Source organism: Notamacropus eugenii, chromosome 4 (genome assembly GCF_028372415.1).
Source record: "Notamacropus eugenii isolate mMacEug1 chromosome 4, mMacEug1.pri_v2, whole genome shotgun sequence".
NCBI classification, from domain to species: Eukaryota; Metazoa; Chordata; class Mammalia; order Diprotodontia; family Macropodidae; genus Notamacropus; species Notamacropus eugenii.
The window spans coordinates 68,395,494-68,408,607 of record NC_092875.1 but is presented as its reverse complement, the minus strand read 5'-3'; the positions used below and the strand labels follow the sequence as shown (position 1 = coordinate 68,408,607).

At 44.4% G+C, this 13,114-nt stretch overlaps 1 long non-coding RNA gene across 3 annotated transcripts; it reads left to right on the top strand.

Annotated features, from left to right (window-relative positions):
• On the top strand, positions 1-13,110 carry LOC140499812 (uncharacterized). 3 transcript variants are annotated; one of them, XR_011965548.1, is made up of 5 exons: positions 8-599; positions 1,015-1,202; positions 4,168-4,219; positions 5,354-5,615; positions 12,829-13,110. It is a non-coding gene; the product is annotated as an uncharacterized lncRNA (long non-coding RNA). The 3 variants fall into 3 exon arrangements; XR_011965546.1 differs by having other exon boundaries at positions 10-865; XR_011965547.1 differs by having other exon boundaries at positions 1-1,282.
• The last annotated feature ends 4 nt before the right edge of the window (positions 13,111-13,114 follow it).

Genomic DNA, 13,114 nt, shown 5'->3' with positions numbered 1-13,114 from the left:
GCATCTGAAGCCTTCATCTGACCGAAGGGGTAAACTGAGGCACGGGGGTGAAGAGAGGGCCTGCATTGCTAAAGAAGGATCGACGCGCCTGGGGCGTCCGGGCGACCTCCTTCCTGGCCCTCCTAGGAGTCTGCCGTGGGTCGGAGGCCGGGCTGCAGAGGACAGAGGCGCTAAAGCTCTCGGCCTAGCAGTGCTGGAAAAGCCTGCCCCCCGCTTCCGTCACAGCCACGCCCGCACTCACGCCTAACACCAACCACCCTCCCGCGCGGGAACGGCACCGTTATATTGTTGCATATTCATGAGCACCCACCCAATCAAGGGCCGCTCTCAGCGCGCGTGCATTGGCTCCTCCCTCTCACCAGTTCCCCTTCTTTCCCCCCTCCCCCCTTCCCATTAGCCTGAGAGGGTTGAGAGCGGAGGAGGGTGGCGCATATTTACATATTCATGAGTTCCCAGCCTATCGAAGGCGTTTGCGTATTCATTTTGCCTAGCTGCAGATAGGCACGTTCGCGAGTCCCCGGCCAATCCCAGACCACACGCGACGACCCTTAACGGGGTTGATGAGCTGAGATTCTCCGTCTGCCACGCTCGCAGGCCAGGTTAGGCTACATGTTCCCCTCAGGGTTCTAGAGGTACCTCCTGGGTTCTCTAATGCAGTGGCCCGTTACCACGTGGGTCCGCCGCTTACAAGGCGTGGACCCGCTCTGCGAACCACAAAGCAGTAGAGCGAAGGTGGAGGACACAAAGTATCTAATGGCATATTAAGGAGCCCTCAGCCCATCGGGGGGTCGGAGACCCCCAGGGTTTCCTGCCTTCCACAGCTCCCCCAGAGACCATCCGGAGGAAGGAAGGTTGAGAGAGTTAGGTGAGAGAGGACAGACGTTTTCCTATTCAAGAGGGTCCTGCCCTTCAGGGACCTGGGATCTTTCCTCCTGCCCACCCGCGGAGGAACGGATTGGAAAAAGGAAGGTAGCTGGAGGGGGTTGTTCATATTTGCATATTCATAAATTCCAGCCAATCAGGAGCCTGAGATTTTCCGGCCCGCGCCTAAGCAGCGCATCCTTCATCGCCAGCCTCCGCACCAGCCTCCGCACCAGCCTCCGCACCGCCCAGGCCTGGTGGAGCAAACTTTTCCAGCAAAAAGTCCCCGAGTGACAGGCAGAAGTCGGAGAAGTTCCACCTGTGACTCATCCCTGACCCTGGTGAGCCGCTTGCGCTCTGGATCGCCTCCCCAGCAGCGGGGCTGCCTGCCTCTTCCTCTGCCCAGCTCCTGACTCTCTCTGTAGGTGGATGGTGGCTCGGCGCTGTTGGTGGAGTGGGACCACCCCAAAGGGAAGAGAGCGCTGGACTTGTGTTCAAATCCTGGTTCTGACAATTACTTCCATGTGACCTGGGGCCCATCACTGAGCCTCAGTTTACTCATCTGTAAAAGGAGGGCACTGGGCTGGATGACCTCGAAGGTCATTTATGATCCTATGTGCAGTAACTGCAGATCCCACCTGCTCCTACTGATAAAGTAATCTATGGAGGCCCAGTTCTCCAAAGCATATGGACAGGGACCTTCATAGGTTCCATGGTCATAGCTCTCCCTTGGGGAAAGAGAGGCCTCTTGGTGGATCATGAAGGGCACTAGTCCTGGGTCCTAGTCCAGGCTGTGGCCGGGTGACAGTGGGCAAGTTCCACCCCTGCCCTGCCTCTTTTGGGGACCCTACCCCATCCCACCAGCATCTGAGCATCCCTCAGAAGAATGGGTGGAGAAGCATCTCACAAATGATGGTGGATCTGTGTTGTCATTATTATTCTGCAGCCTCTAGCCCTCCTTAAAATCACCTGGGGGTCCCTTGTGACAGACTCTCATATTCTTTTCCCCTCCATCATCACCACACACCTGAATTTCAGAGCCTTGTTCAAATCCTCCTCCGGGGATTCAATTTCCTTCTCCCAGTAAAGCATTAAAATATCTAGGACTGAGGAAGCCAGGTGGTACAGTGGATAGAGCACCAGCCCCGGAGTCAGGAGGACCTGAATTCAGATTTGGCCTCAGACACTTACTAGATGTGTGACCCTGGACAAGTCACTTAGTTCTGATTGCTGTGTGTGTGTGTGTGTGTGTGTGTGTGTGTGTGTGTGTACACTGACACACACCCATACACATATACATATATAATATATGCATATATGTGTGTATACATACATGTGTGTGTGAGACTATAGAAGAAAAAGCTAAAAAAAAGCCTGAGAGATCATGCGGTCTAGAGCAGGGGTGATGACTGTGCAGCCTTGGGGCCACATGTGACCTTATAGGCCCTCAAGTGCATTCTTTTGACTGAGTCCAAGTTTTACAGAACAAATCTTTTTATTAAGGGAATTTGTTCTGTGATGATTGGATTTGGTCAAAGGGCCAAACTGAGGACCTTGAGGGTCACATGTGGTCTCAAGGCCATAGGTTCCCCACCCCTGGCCCAGAATATGAAGGGCCCTTAGAGACCATCTAATTCAGTCCTCCCATTTTACAAACGAGAAAACTGAGGTCAGTTGAGGAGAAATGACTTACCCAAGGTCACACTGCTAACTAACTTTCCCCCATGCTCTGATTCCAACTTCAGCACCCACTGGTGTATGTAAAAATGGTCTCCAGATAAGTTTTAGTTCTTCCACATGGCTCTAAGTATGAAAATCAGATGTGACGATGAAACCTAAGCTAGCTAGACTGTTATTTATAGACAAACAATTAGCTATTTCCCAAACAGAGCAGTTCTTTTTGTTAAAAGAGTTTTTCCTTTCAAACTACAGAACAAGCTCAATTTTGTCCCTAGGTACTAGCTGTATGACCCTGGACAGGACAGCACCTCTGAGGGCCTCAGTTTCCTAATCTCCAAAAGCTTCTAGTAAGGAAGGAGGATGAACACAGAACAAGAGATCAGAGCCTGGCTCTGCCCCATATAACCTCTCTGACCTGGGAAAATTTACTTCAAATCTGAGTCTACTTCCTCCTGTGTAAAATTGTGGGTGATTTAAGTCAAAGGTGACCAACACTATCGGGCCTCATGGAGCAGCATTTGGCAGTCCTAAGTACAGCCTGAACCAGATTAAAATGAAGTTCCTATCTTATTTTAATGTGTTGGTGTATCACTGATGTCTCTTTTTTAATGGTTTTCTAAGCCAATATGTGGCCTGCAGGGATCTTTATCTACAGTTTAGTGGACCACATTTCTGTTTGAGTTTGACTAATCTAGATGACCTCTAAGGTCTCTTTTGCCTTGGCATTTAAGACAGTCCCTAATTTACAAAATCAAAGGGAGATCTGGAGTTAGCACCTCAAAAGGAGGATTGTTGTGCCTGGCACAAACTGAACCTGGGAAAAGGAACAAAATGAATGTCCTGCACGTGCAGGGACAGAGACTCCGTGAAGCCCACCATTACAGAAGACGGGAAAAACAGCAGGCATGAAGTTGAGGGATTTGTCATTCTGTTTAAACTAATTATCTTTTCTTTGGTGGTGGTGGTGTTCAGTCATATCTGACCCTTTGTGACCCCTTTTGAGGTTTTCTTGTCAAAGAAACGAGTTTGCCATTTCCTTCTCCAGCTCATTTTACAGGTGAGGAAACTGAGGCAAACAGAGTTAAGTGACTTGCTCAGGGTTACCCAACTAGTAAGTGTCTGAGGTCAGATTTGAACTTGGGTCTTCCTGACTAGGCCTGGTGCTTTATGCTGCTTTATCCCCAATTATCTTTTCTCACTAGATGCTAAGTTCTGTTGTTTCTCCTGCCTCATGAGTACAACTGCTCTCAGTGCCTTGCAAATTTTGCACCCTTGAAAGCCCCTTTCACCACACCCTAGTTATTTATTCCTTTACTTCTGGAACTAATTCTTGTGCCTTGTTCCCTCTATCTGTCCCCATCATTTATGGTCCCCCTGCTCCTCTTTGTCTTAGGGGACTGAGAACTGAATCCAGTTCATTTCTGGGAGGATGGGGGCTGTAAGGAAGCAGAATAACATGTCCAAGTTTATTTGATAGTATGAGTTTTCCTGGCAAATCATACTTTGCCAAGGAGCTGACATTTGGAGAACACAGATTCAGAAGCCAGTGAGTGCCTCACTGCCCCCCAGGACTTTGGGAGGTGCCTAAGGTCAGTTTCACATTTACAAACCCTCCTTTTTGTTCAGGTTCCCAGGAGCGAAGGACCACCAAGCTGCATCATCTAGCTCTAAAAGTCAGGTACCCAGTAAAGTCTTTTTTAGTTTTTTCTTTTATGTGGTCTCTCCACCCTTCCTGTTCTGTCCCTCCAAACTAGACGACTAGCAGAAACTTTTTGTTTTAAATAAAGCAAATTTTATTGATGCTTTTTGTTTGCAAAACAGTCATTTCTAGGAAAAGGCAACTCACTCCCAAAATGAACCTTCCCTTGTGACCAAGATGATGTAGACAACATTCTATTGTCCTTTTTTAAACAGGTGGTAAGTGACTAGGTGGGAGAGTGGGTCCCCTAGACAGACTTAAGAGTTGAGAAGACCTAAGGTCAAAACCTGCTTCAGGCATGCTAGGGCACTTCAGGCACTTGCTAAGGAAAGTCATTTAACTTACCTCAGCCTCAATTTCCTCATTTGTACAATGGGGAGAGTAATAGCACCTGCCTTCCAGGGTGACTAAGAGGATCCAATGAGAGAATATGTATGTAAAATGCTATTATTATTAGTCTGTTCTATTATCTGTGTTCTGGGGCCAACATTTTATGTTATAATTCATTTTTTTACATTTTACATTCCTTTTATTCTTAACATTTACACGATTGTGGTCATTGTGTCAACTGTCCTGGCTTTCTTCACTTTCCATCAGTTCATACATATCTTCCCACGTTTCTCTGAATTCTCAGGTTTATTGTTTCTAACTGCCACGGGCCTTGTTTTGGCAGAGATTCTGTAACTCCCCCCTTTGGTGTCCATCAGCAGGTGGCTAAACATTCCCAGAATCCCCAAAGTTCATGTGGCTTTTTGGCTATAGGAACTTCTACAGAGAAGTGATCACATGAAGAAGCACTGGAGGCTCATAGAGTTTGGATGGAATGTCTTCTGGGATACCATTTTGCGTGGAGCTAAAGAACGGTTCAAGGTCATGAGGTTGGAATGATAATATTAGCTAACATTTATATAGTGCCTACTGTGTGCCAGGCACTGTGTTAAGTGCTTTACAAGTATCATCTCATTTGATACTCACAATAACCCTGGAAGGTGGATGCTATTATTATCTCCATTTTACACATGGGGAAACTGAGAAAGGCAGAGGTGAAATGACTTGCCCAGGGTCACACAGCTGGTATGTATCTGAGGCTGGATTTTAAATCTGATCTTCCAGATTCCAGGCCCAGTGCCCCTGGAAGACAAGAGGAGAACAGAAGGACTTATCCAGAGGATGGTGAAGATAGAACGGATCAGAGGACGGGACTGAGAGAGATAGAACAGCTGATGGGGTCAGTGGACTTCACAAACCCAGTCCTCAAGACCTCCCTTGCCCATCTATCTGTCCCCGGAGCAGGGAAGTTGCTTTTCGTTTAGCAGACCTCTACTCGTATCCAAGTTCTCCTCCAGCTAGGTGCAAGCTGAGGTGTGAAATGGAGGTAGCTATTGTCTTCTCTTAACTACAGCCAAAATAAGTAGCATTTGGAAGTTTTGGTCCTTTCATTTTTAATTCTCTTTCTAGATTAGTTGGAGGTATTATTTTTTAAAAAGGAAAACCTATATATTATTTAATATGTTTGTCTTATTATGAAAGTACAGAGTAGAATTGAAAGAAGGGTGAAGTCCAATCTAACAGGGAGAAAAGATTATTTTCCCAGCTGAGGTTGGGTTGTAGTGGAGCTGATGAGAGTTTTCTACTAATAATAATTAATTAATCAATAATTCACCATAGACCAGGAGGGTTCTTAACTACTTTTTATGTTCTGGAAACTTTTGGCAATCTAGTCAAGCCTGCGATTCCCTTTGGCTCTTTGAGGAGGTCTAGGACTCTTCAGGATCATGTTTTAAATGCACAAAATAAAATACACAGGATCACAATGGAAACCATTTATATTGAAATACAATTATCAAAATATTTTTCTTTTTTAAATAATATTTCATTTTACCCCAATTTCATGTGTTATCAAAATATTTTTAAAAATTCAGAAATGTTGTCCCATTGAAATCCACAGATCCATGAAACCCAGGGTAAGAATACCTGCCCCGGTCTTTTTTCCTTTTGACGTTGGAAAGACAACCAGAGACCATTTCCTGTAGAAGCTAGACCACTCAGCTTTGTATTTCCTGGAGTCCCCTTCAACGCAGTCATTTTCTGTCCTTCCTTTCATGGTTCTAGTCACCATCTATGTGATTTCCCAGACCAAAATACCAGGCACTGGGCATGCAGACATAAAGAAGAAAGACACAATCCCAAATCTAAGGAGCTTACGTTCTAATGACTGTAGCACCTTTATGTGTTTGTTATTTCCCTTGTTGGGCAGCTAGGTGGTGCAGTGGGTAAAGCACCAATGCAGGAGTCAGGAGGACCTGAGTTCAAATCTCACCTCAGACACTTGACACTCACTAGCTGTGTGACCTTGGGCAAGTCATTTAACCCCAATTACCTCATCCTGGGTAATCTCCAGTCATCCTGATGAATATCTGGTTACTGGATTCAGATGGCTCTGGAGGAGAAGTGAAGCTGGTGATCTGCACAGCTCTCCCTCGCTCAAAACAAAGTCAAGTGTAAGTCATGTCATTATTTCTCTGATGGCATGGTCTTCTTCAGCAATGAAGGACAAACACACACACACACACACACACACACACACCCATTTCCCCTGTTAGAATAGAATGTCACTTGATCTTATAGATTGCTATTAGTTGCCTATATATCTTGGATATCAGACACTAAGGATTTTTTCCCAATCAACCACTTTTCTTCTTATTCTAGCTTCATTAATTTTGCTCTTGCAAAAATTTTCAATTTCATATAATCAAAATTACCTATTTTTTTAATAAAAGCCTCTGCCTTTTATTAGATCATTGTTGTGAAAATTATCTGATCTGATAATCTAGGTTTTTAGGGTATAACGTTTAATATTCACGCCACACATCTATTCTGAGTTTATTGTGGTACACGAATAATATTCTATACTGTTCACATATTACAGTTTGTTCAACCATTTCCAAATCAATGGGCTCTCCACCTTTTTTGTTTTCAGTTTTTAGCTACCATAAAAAGTGTGTCTCTGAATATGTTGGTATGCAAGCTGTCCTGAAAGTCTCAATGCAGTTTTAAGCCTTAATAACAAAAGCTCAAACTTTAATAGCTTTTCAGCTCTACTAGCTTAAAACTTCACTAAGATGATTGAGAAACTTTGTATATTGGACTTTCCTATCTTTGATTTCTATGGAATACATGTCCAGTTGTGGGAATTTTAGGTAAAAGAGTATGAAAGATTATTCACCTTTCTCACATAATTCCAAATTGTTTTCCACAATGACTGGACCAATTCACAGCTCTGCCAACAGCTTTAGCAACTGGGCAACAGTTGTGCCCAACCTCCCATAGCCCCTTAAGCATCCTTGCTGTTTTTTTTTTTTTTATTATTTTTACTAGTTTAAGGGGTATGATGTGAAACTGAAGGATTCCAGTTCCTTCATTTTACACATGAGGAAATCGAGATCCAGAGAAGTCATAAGATCATATGTTTAGAGTTAGAAGGAACCTCAGAGGTCATCTGATCCAATGAGGCCCAAGAGGTAAAGTGACTTTCCCAGGATCACTAAGGGAGAAAGCAGCAGAGCTAAGTTTTGAACCCAAGCACTCTGACTTCAAATCCAGCACTCTTTCCCCCGTACCGAACTCTGTGTAATACCTCCATAGGTAGATTTGTCTCCTCCTTGGCATGCCCCAGTACTTTCTAACCCAGATGAGGACCAAGAATGGGAAAAGGTAGGGAGAAATTACCTGGAACCATTAATGTACCAGGAATAGATCATTTTCACAGTGAGCAGGACACTTGAAACTAAGGGACTGAATGCTGGCGAGGGGGAAGGGAAGAAAGGAGAGAGAGAGAGAGAGAGAGAGAGAGAGAGAGAGAGAGAGAGAGAGAGAGAGAGAGAGAGAGAGAGAGAGAGGATCACAATGAGAATGATGCTTAGAGATATGGGGTGGGATGGGGGAGGTGTACTCATCCTATTACATAAGAGTAAGAAATTTCCTCCTTTAGGTATTGGGAGTTTGATAGTGTCTGAATTGCCAGGGAAGCTGGGGTACTCAGGACCCCCCAAAAACTCCTGAGTCAGAGTATCAAGCATAAGTTTGTGGAACATTGTGTTTTGGGGACTAATCAGAATGCTGTGTTGAAGGGATCCCTGGGAATCTTCAGATTTTAGAGTTTGTCTAACCAATAAACAGGAAGCATTGGCCATCTTCTTAAGTATCAGAGTAAGGCCATATGGCCAAACCACCCCTTTTCCTTATCTATAATTGCAACATTGGCTGGGAGAGGGGAGCCATTTGGGCTGGAGGGCAGGGGCTTTCAAAGTTATTCAGTAATCTTGCCCTAATTCATGATGCGAATGTGTAGGTTTTTGAACCTTGTAAAAGTGGGGAGATGATAAGAATCTGGGTTACAAAGAAGGACAAGTAGGAGCCAGTGGTAACTGGTTCATCAATTTTTTTTATCAGATTGATTTTACATTTTAAACTCTAGACTGAGCTGAGTGCCAAGACTGTGCTAAGGCTCAAGGACACAGGAATCCAGACAGGTTCCTGGGAAGTGCCTCCATCTTAATGGTGTTCACCCATCCATCTGTCTTCCTCCAATTCCCACACAAGAGGCTGGTGCCTCAGGATAGAAGGTTCCTTGCTTTACCTAGCAGCACCAGCAAATCCCTTCTTTCCTTTGAACACGTGGCGGTACCAACCTTTCTACATGTTTTGTAATCTCAGGTTGCTTTCTTACTTCTGACTCCCTGTGTTCTATGTTCTTCAAAAGTCTTTCAAGTCATTATTGTTTAGGTTTAAAGGTTCCTTCCATCTCTGTCCATTTGGTGTCTCAAGACTTCCTTCACAACCCCAGCTCTGGCATTGTGTGATCTATGGTTTTTTTCCCTCCACTTAAGAGTATTTAATTTTTTTCTAATTACACACAAACCTAGTTTTCAAAATTAACTTTTACAACATTCTGAGTTCCAGGTTTTTTTCTCCCTCCCTCTCCTCCCTTCCTCCCTCCCTAAGACAGCACACAGTCTGATATAGGTTATAAATGTACAATCATATTAAACATATTTCCACACTAGTTATGTGGTGAAAGAGGAATAAGAAGAAGAGGGGAAAACGGAGAGAAAGAAACAACCAAAGAGAAAGTAGTATGCTTTGATCTGCATTCAGACTCTGTATTTCTTTTTCTGATGTGGACAGTATTTTCCATCAAGAGTCCCTTGAAATTGTCTTAGATCCTTGCATTGCTGAGAAGAGCTAAGTCTATCAAAGTTGGTCACTGTGATGTCTTCTAAGGGTCATCCCTTTCCACTTTGACACTTAACTAGTGAGAGATTGAGTCTTTCTTTTACCTTCCCTTGGGAAGGTCAGAATTGGTCCAGAGTTTGGTGTGGGACTGAGGCTCTAGGGACTGGATAGGATCTATTCTAGGATAATATCAATGGCCAGGTAGACCCTGTCACTCCTATGGAGACTTCCTAGTGCCTGTGCCTATTCATTTCCCTCCAAAGCAGGCTAGATCAATCCCTAGACCTTCAGATACAGGCAAGTGGGCAGCCCCAAGTGGGAGCCATATTGGTATAGTTGTGATGGACATTTGACTAGGGCTGGGAGTTAGGATAAGAGAAAACTCTTCCAAGATCTGTGTCTCCTCCCCCTTGGGAGTGCCTCTACCCTTCAGACCTGAAGGACCCTGAAGACAGGGCCAAAGTTCCAAGCCTAGACTGATGAGTTGGGGAGAAGATTATAGCAGAGTCCCTGCAGAAGTAGAGTTCAACTAGGGCAGGATCTTGATGGCTCCAGACTCATGTCTCCTGCACTCTGAGACCCTGAATGGTTTCCATGTGTCTGCAAAATGCAGAAGTGGCCGGAGGGGCAGGGAGAAGGACTCGTGACTGTTACAGGCCGGATGGAAGTGGGGGCTGAGCTTGGAGAATTCTGGTCTGGCTCTCTTCCAACCGTTAACGACCTCTCTGCTCCCAGTCTCTCCCCTGACCAATCTCTCCTCTATGGGTGTTGAAAGTTGGTCCCACAAACACCAAGGTCCTAATAGTTCCTCCGGCACTGGAGGTACTCAGCACAAACTAGTGGCTTTCCTAATTTGTCCCCATTGCTTATTCACTCCCTTATATGCTGGGAATGCACCCTGGCTGCCATATTTGTCCTTGAAGGTTTAACTTCCCCTCCCCCTCCCCCTTCTACTCTTGAGAAGGAGGAACAGTGAAACGGAGAAGAGAATAACAAGGGTCCCAGGAACGGAGGTGCAAAGAAGGAAAGAGTGGTGGTGAGGGAGGGAGCAGCACTCCAGGAAGGCTTCCTGGAGGAGACGGTATTAGATGTGGGACTTTGGAACATGGGGGAAAATACAGGCCACTTCCTACTTCTTCAAGAACAGGCAAGAAGCTCCTAACTTCATTGGGTTTTTTTACCAGTTGGCTCTGCAAAGGACTTGCTGTGTGACCTTGGATAAGTCCCTTCCCCTCTTTAGGACTTAGTTTTCTCCTCTGTAAAATCCACTGACCAATAAGCAATTATTAAGTGCCTCCTATTGTGTTAAGCATTGTTCTAGTCTGCAGAGGTGGGGAACCTGAGGCCTCAGGGTCACTTGTGGCCCTCTAGGTGCTCAAGTGCCAAACTAGAGGGCCCCATGTGTTACAGAGGGGTTATAAAAGGTAGTCTCTAAGGGTCCCTTCCATTTGTGACATTTTCTTCCCTAACATGCCTTCCTGCTATGATATAGTGGAGACTTGGAGTCAGGAAGACCTGAGTGTGAGTTGTGTGACCTCAGGCAAGCCATATGCCCTCTGATCTCATCTGTAAAATGAGAATAATTGGGCTTGAGTGGCCTACGTGATATGTTGTTGTGAGGGAACTTTTAAGTCACCATAGAAACAGCAGCTTAAATGATCAAGGATTAAGTGATCAATTCTTCTCCCCCCTCCTTTATAAAAGTGAATAGAAAAACATTTATTAATTACCTACTATGTACCAAGTACCTACTATGTGTCATCCCAAGGGAATTCAAGAATGAAAATAGAAGAAGAGTTACAACCAGAAGAATAGTGCAAAAGACTCACTAACTATTTTTCTTCCATCAAGGATGGGGGAACCCCCAGCTCTTGACCACTAAAACCTCAGTTTCCTTGATATGCTCCTGAAGGAGATAGATATGGTAATACAGAGGACAAATGCAGGAAAAGCAGCTAGATGACATCAAATATACATAAAGTAGATTTTGGGGAGGGGGTGGCGAAACAATTTTGAGGGTATGGATGGACCAATACATGTGGTATCCGAAGGAAGAAAGCGATCACAGGCAAAGGAAAAAATCCTAGGCTCTATCAATACAAAAAAAAAGTGAGCAAAGCAATAACTAATAATCTGTATGCCTATTATCCCATCCCTGCAAAGTTTTTATGAGCAATGTCTATCTGAGAATTGGGAGCACCCTTCATGCATGAGTGTCCATCTCTGAGAAAAAACTGTCCCCTTTGTGATTCTACTTTGGGGGCCTGAGAATAATTCCTTTAATTAAAAACATATTCAGAAACCCCCTTGTAAAATTAGACCCCAAGGCAGTAAAAAGCAGTTCACAGGAAGGTAAAAAAAGAGAAAGAGAGAGATAACAGTCACTGGCAGAGATTAAAAGTCACCCTTAAGGAAGTTCTTGGGGGTCTCAGGAGCTCTTGAAGTTAAAAAAAAATTGTCATATCCTTTTTGTGGGAAGGGACCCCAGTTAAATACCAGATCAATCTACCTAGGACCCAAAGTTAACTCCAACTGCCCCAGGTGTGCTGCACAGAGTCTTGGTGGAAACGTGGGGGTTATCTCAAACCATCCCAGTTCTACTAATGTCCTGGTCCACAACAAAGGGACACTGAAGTCTCCTAATATTATTGTGTTACTTCCTATAAGCAACAGCAGATCACTGAGCTCAGGAGGTCTGGGGAATGCTCTGGGCTCACACATACTGACTTCTACAGAGAGGGTCTTCCTTCTTATTTCTGGCTCTTTATGTCCCCACACTAGAACCCTGTGGAAAACTGCTTAAAGCTTATGTCCAGGGTTTCCACAAAAGAGAAACATTTCTGTGTAAATTAGGTATAGGACAGCTATTTATTTCCTTTACCCACAAAAGATTTGTTGAAAACAAAAAAGGCATATAAGCATAAACGGACATGTATCACACATGATACACACATGATACCAAAGCCCTTAACTCTTATCATCCTGGGGAGATTAAAACAGTGGGATTACTGAACAGCCATTTCCCCTTTCCTTCTGCTCTGCTTGGTCCAAGCAACTTCCTCAAGGTCTTTATCTCTTTGTAAGCTAGGGAATAGGTTGCACTCCTATATGTTCATTTTCTCCAAGAAGAGCATATTTGTGAAAGACTTCTCCTCCAGTCAGCTTCAACTGAGAAACTTGGGCACTCCCAAAGTCCTGGGGAAGCCACCCCCCCCCCCAAATCCTAATTGCCCTCCTGTGCTCAAGGAAAGACATACAAGAAAAGGGAATTAGGTGCCCAAGGTCTAGTGTCAGGCTTACCTAGACAGTAACGTGTCCACAACAACAAGTAACTATTTTTTTTTTAATTTGAGGGAGCCTTGAAGACTGTATTCATACTCAACAGATAGGAAAATAAGACCTAATGGGAAAACTGAGTCAAGAGGATCCTGTCATTACCTTCATAAGGTCATCCTTTCTCAAAATCGATATCCACTTGGGATTAACTATTGCATCTGGAGGTGCTAGTCATCATTTCTTGTTGGCAGATGTTGGAGCTGGAGATTATTGATTCATCAATACAGATGCTTTTACTTGGATTCAATGAGAGATCAAATTAAAATTACGGTCCACAGGGTTGCTCCTCACACAATAAATTTT